The sequence below is a fragment of the Corvus moneduloides genome, chromosome 9, assembly GCF_009650955.1.
Source record: "Corvus moneduloides isolate bCorMon1 chromosome 9, bCorMon1.pri, whole genome shotgun sequence".
In the NCBI taxonomy this organism is placed as follows: Eukaryota; Metazoa; Chordata; class Aves; order Passeriformes; family Corvidae; genus Corvus; species Corvus moneduloides.
The window spans coordinates 26392331-26398416 of NC_045484.1; positions in this window are offsets into that span (position 1 = coordinate 26392331).

Genomic DNA, 6086 nt, shown 5'->3' on the forward strand with positions numbered 1-6086 from the left:
TTCCTAATACATGTTTTATGTCAGTATCAGGGATTGTATTTATGTTCTCATTACATGATTTCCTAAATAACTGGCCCATTAAAACCAGTTGTTTGGGATGATTACACAGTGCTTTGTAAAAACATCTGTGCAGAGATTTCTAAAGGTAATGCTGAAAATCTTGATGTGCAGACCAGGGTATCTTCTCAGGAATGAAGCCATCTTGGAAACTGCAATTCTAGAAGACAGGCATTCTCAATTTCATTGTGTTGTTAGTGTTAAAAGATAGCAGATTAATTACTATTATGTTTAACTCACAGATAACCTTTTGTAGCAGTAATATCCAGCTTATAAACTTCCAGTTTCCAAAAGCACTCCACACTGTTTCAGAAGCCAAAAATCCAGTTCTCCCTAACGTATTCCCGAGAACCTTCCACTTCCTCTGCAGCTGCCACAGTGTAACTGTGGACAATACACTGATGTATTGACAATACACAAATTTTCTGTGGAAAAAGGTCCATACACTTTCCAGTGGGTCCTCAGGCAGCCTAAAGCAATGAGATGGTCTATTAGATTTGTTTGTCTTGGCAAGGAAGAGAGCAACCTTGTTCTTGAAAAATCTACATTTAGTTCCCCATCTATAAACAATTTTCATCAGTTCTTCCATCTGCAGTGTAAAGTCTTTCTTTGGCAAACAATTTGCAATGTTTCTTGTAATACATGTCAAATTGTTTCTGCTCTGCATGAGCTATAATGACTTAAAGGACCAAAGTTCCATGTGGTGGAAGGAGTTTGTTCCCTCTGAATCCAGGGGTAACTTTACTGCCCTGGTTGGTCCATGATTTCTTTGCTTTTCTTACAGTCTGTGACTGCAGAAAACAGGAATAAAACTCCTTGCCATTAGTGACATAGCAGCACATGAGCCAATACACTGTCTAGCTAATGTCCTTTTACCTTCTGGAACAGTTTAAAGCAGGATGCAAAATATTCTTCCAAAAATATACAAAGTCCTTTCCATCCACTTTCCTGTAAAGCTATGCCAAAAGCCCTGGGAAAGCCTTTTGACTGCAGCCTACATGCTCAAAAGAAATCCAGGAGACTGGCAAAACCCCACAACATAATTAGGACAATGCTGGGACTCAGATTAACATAATGGAAAGCAAACACCTTTCATACCACTCCCAGCTCTCACATACCCATGCTTAAGGGAGATTAAAATTCAGATGCTCTGGAGCAGAGTAACACTTCCCAAAACAACACTAGATTGGCCCAGGTGGCCACAACCTGCACAATTTTTCACGGACTGACTTTCAAACTGCCTCATAGCTGCCTCTTGGTCTCAGAGATTTTGAATATCTTTCTCAGCTTTTTCCAACACAGACCAGATGTTCTGTTGTGATAATTCTCTCATGGGCCTTTTCCATTTTGACTCTCCATCATCTAGGGATCCAAAGAGACATTACTTGAAAAACAGGAACCATAAAAGAGCCAGGAACTTATAAATTAAAACATAAACATTAATTTGTTTTCCAAAATACAGATGTCTTTTGTCAGTTCAAGCCTCGATCTCTCCACCAGTTAAACGCAGCAGTTGTTCTGTGGAGGCATGCACTGGAAATTAGCCAATGGGCATTAACTTTTGGTTCTGATTGAACTGAGGAAAATTTGAAACAGAAACACAGAATTAAAAGTTGTGATAGCAATTATTGTCTGACAACATCTTAAAATGTTCACGACATTAATAGCAGAAGTGTCTTGCCATAAGGAACTGTAAATTAGTGAACCTTTTTGGATGAGGCTCAGCAGACATTTGGGTTGTCTTTGGTGACAGCAGGGACCTGTCCCTCTCCTTACCTGGCTGATATGGCACAGGGACCAGGATCCATCCCTGGGGAAGTGGATCCTATGATGGTGACTGAATGCACTGGGGTCACAGCAATGTGGCACCACCACAGCTCTGCACAAAGGGACTGGGCTGGAAGAGGAAGGGACACAAGACAGAGACAGCTTTAAAAGAACAAACACAAGTGTTCAAGGTTCAACTGCATAGATTTAGTTTTGTATTGACATAACACATCAGGCCTTGTTTTCAAATGGCCACTGAAAATTCATCTTTTTTAATACTAATCACTTGATATATCAGTATTATTACATATTTTAACAATTTTATCTCAATAAAACTTTGAGAATCTTTAAAATAGCAGAAAGGCTAGAGGCAACCAAAGAAAACATCTATAAAAATGTGCATAATAAAGAGATAAGGATGAAAAGTTACTATCTTTTTTTAACATGACCTACATGTGAACTAATTTTTTATCTTTAAAAAGTAGCAATTCACAAGTCACACCTCTTCATTCCCTTTGAAATCAATTTTATACACCTACACAATCCTTCTGACAGTGGATTACTGCGGGTTTACACTCAAACTTTGAGTTTCCAGTCCTGCTGTATTTTCTTGAAAAAATCTATTAGTATGAGAGATACATACTACTCTGCAACTTTCAGCTATGAACCCTCTGCAACTGGAAATTTTATTGTACATATTAGCAGGGAAGGTATAACAAATTACTGTTCTTGATGTAATCAGTTCCCTTCCTTCTCATATGGGCATAAACAAACAACTGTAATTTATAATACAATCCAATACAAGAAGTATCACAGAATGCTTGCCCTTATCTTCTACTCCTTCAGAGACTTTGCTTTTACCAATACTTACTTTTTCTAGAGCCTTCTGCTCAGAATAAGGCAATATTCTGTCCTTTATACCAAGGCTTGTCCTTCCTCTGTACTACAATGAACTGACTTGGTGGAGCAGGGAGTGAGCAGCCCTTATTCCCTCTCTTGACACCGCTGAAATAAATCCTTGCTTTCCAACACCCTTTTATGACGAGCTTTACATCTCCATTTTCTGTTCCTAGGCTACAGCTCCTCTAGATTTCACACCATACTAATATCTGTCTGTATTCCTCTTGCTGAACTGTTCATACTTTATTATTTAAGTGCAGGGAATTCTAAGTAGCTGTTCCCACTTCATCTGCTCTTCCCTTGAGGGGTGAACCAGCATCTGCTGTTCCCTGTCTCCTGAGGAAGAAACAACGTCCACAGAAAGGAGCTGCAAAGATCCTTTCACGGCTTCACTTCTCACTAAGAAACATTTTGATTGCTCGTGCTGGTTCCAGCAGAACTTGCTCTCAGGTAAAAATTGTAGTCCCATATATTGCTAAAGTTTTAATATTCTCTTCCTTAAGGAGCAGACTGAGGTAAAAATTTGGAATATGCATTCTTCTCAAAGGTTTTGCAGTGGTTAAGACAATTCATCAAAGATATCCTTCATCAAAAATGTAGAATTCTATTCCAAAAGAATATGAGAAGCAAAAAGAGTCAGCCAGGCATGGATATTTCTGTGAATCTTTTAGTAATATACCGATATTGTGCATTTATAATTGTATCTGTTCGCTTTTTAAGAAAGGTGACTTTTTCAGATACATATATATGTTACAAATGAGTTATTTATGAAATTCTCAGACCACTGAATGATGAAAATCTAAGTATTTCAATTCAATATGAAAAAAACAGTTATTTTAAACCTAAACTGTAAAGTGACAGATATACACTCACTTTTAAAGGTAATTTTAAGTAGTAAAATGTATTGTAGCTGGTACGTCTTAAAAGTGAAGATTTCATCCAGATTACTATTGGTAAGAACTAAAAAATTATTTTCTGGCTTTACAATGTCCAGATCCTGAACTTTTGCCTCTGTTAGTCCCCTTGCTCAGTTAAACATCCATGTGTAGGAATAGCAACCCCTGTCCTCCTCCCATCAAAGGGGCTGTTTTGGCACCTTGTTCACATGCCAGAATCTTTTTTCTCTCGGCATCCCTTCCAACTAAGCCACTCCAACAAAACTTTCCCTGGATACACCACCTTCACAGAAAAAGAAGTAGCTGCATTTTCAGTGGGAGGTGTTTCAGTTGGAGGCACTTCCGCCAACCTTTCCCTAGATGTCGCCACATTTTCTGGCTCCTTCATTACAGCCTTAATTAATACATGGAAAACTATCATGAAGGTTCCAACTTTCTTCATAGGGAAGAAACAGAAAACTATCATGGAGTAACCCAATTTCTTCAGAGCAACAAAAAGCTATTCTAATTATATGCATATATTATTCTATTTAATAGAATGTATCTAATATATCCTACCAGCGTCATAGTGAAACCGGAAAATAGCTTTTATCACAGGCTTGTTTTCACACCCTTTTTACCTTCCTAACACTCTTCCTACCAAGTCTGTTGACTCATTGATTCTGGAGTTGTTTGACCTCTTCCATTAATTTGTGCTGCAACAAACAATTTCCTTAAGGATATTTCCAAAGTTTCCAGATTCAGTTTTCATGCATACTTTGCTATTCTTTCTCTCTTAACAATTTTTTTCAAAGGCTGTCCTTCTGCCCTTATATGATTTTGCCACTTAAAGACTCATTTATACTATCCAAATGCTACAGGACACTATTTTAGGAATTCAAGGCAGGATTCAGGCTTGTGTTTTAGCTGATTTGGAGTTTAAACAGAGTTCTGAGGACACCATCCTTGTTTCCACCCCTGTGTTAATACCCCTCTCTAATTCACAATTCCTTCATGTGGAAATAGTCTTTCAAAAGCATATTCTGATTTCTACACATGAATGAAGTTTTCATACTGTCCAGAAATACGAAGACTCTCCAGTTTATTGCAAAGACTATCAAAATATCTTCAGATTTTCCAAGTATTTCAAATTTCAGTTGTGCTGAAGTAGTCATTGATTGGTTGTCCACAAGATGGGGCTTCTACAACAGAGATCTTTCTATCCAAATTTAAGATTCTGATGTAAAACCTATGAACGGCACCACAGTTGACAGGAACATACTTTGAAATTTTGGCACAGGAATGGTCCTCACTGCATTCCTCATTTCTCATGTAAAAATAATAACCCCTCAGGAAATCAAAACAGCAGCAAGTAATTTTATCTTGTCCTTAACCCTTGCACTGTGCTGGTATACAGCTTGTAAGTCAGAGGCAAAATGCACCATTGTAATCACCCTGTCTTGCAGAGATTCTGTGCAGTCACCTATGTCTAAATGAGTGTTTGTGGAACAGCACACAGACCAAAACACTAAATGGAGTGTTTGTGGTTTTCTAAGTCAATATGCAGCCTAATACTTAAATTTCTGAAGCAGCATGCAAGTCCACTGCTAAGATGATAACACTTCCAAATAAAAGTTAAAGTAGCTCCACAGAGTGTGCAATTTCTATAAACTTAACTGAGAAAGGGAACAGTTTGCTGTTACACAAACTAACTGTAGGCATGCACTTCACAACAGAGGAGAAGAAAAATAGTTTTTCTTTAGACACAAAAATTTTGAAACATTTAAAAAAAAGAAGAATAGACTTACAGTACCTTTAGCTCTCTTGTTTCACTGTGGTAACTGTTTGTTGAAACAGTATGTTCTGCTAAAAAAAAAAAAGGCCTCTCTCCTCTTTTGTCATGTAAGTAAACAAGCAAGATTTCCATGTCTTATAGGAATCTCCACACAACCAAAATCAAGACAGACTAAGGAATTGTACAGTTACCTTCTTGTATTCCTTTTCATACTACTAGAGACGTCAGGAAGACTTAACTTACGATAATTCCTGTTTTCTGCATGATATAGTTATTTCCTAGAATTATTTTTCAGGAAACATAGTAGTGTTTGAGCATGCAAAAGCAAATACTGGTACAAATTTCCAGCCTGCTCCTCCAAGAGGAGGCTGTACACACATGGACTAATCAAAAAGCAAAACTAAATGTTAAGAAGAAACATTTCTGACCAGAGGGCAAACTGTATTTCCCAAGGGCAGTCATTCACAAGCACCCCATACTTTTAGTACAAAATCTTCAGTGGTTCCTTCTCACATTCCTTCTGTTCTGTCTCCAGTAACTTGTCTCCTGCAATTCAGCCAGCTAAGCTCTCACAGACCACAGTTTCAACAGGAAGTGCAAAATAGTACCCTTCAGAATAATCATCTGGAGAAGCATAAAATACGAAAATCTGAGTAGGCAGGAATTACATGGAGAAGGATAGGGAGTGAGAG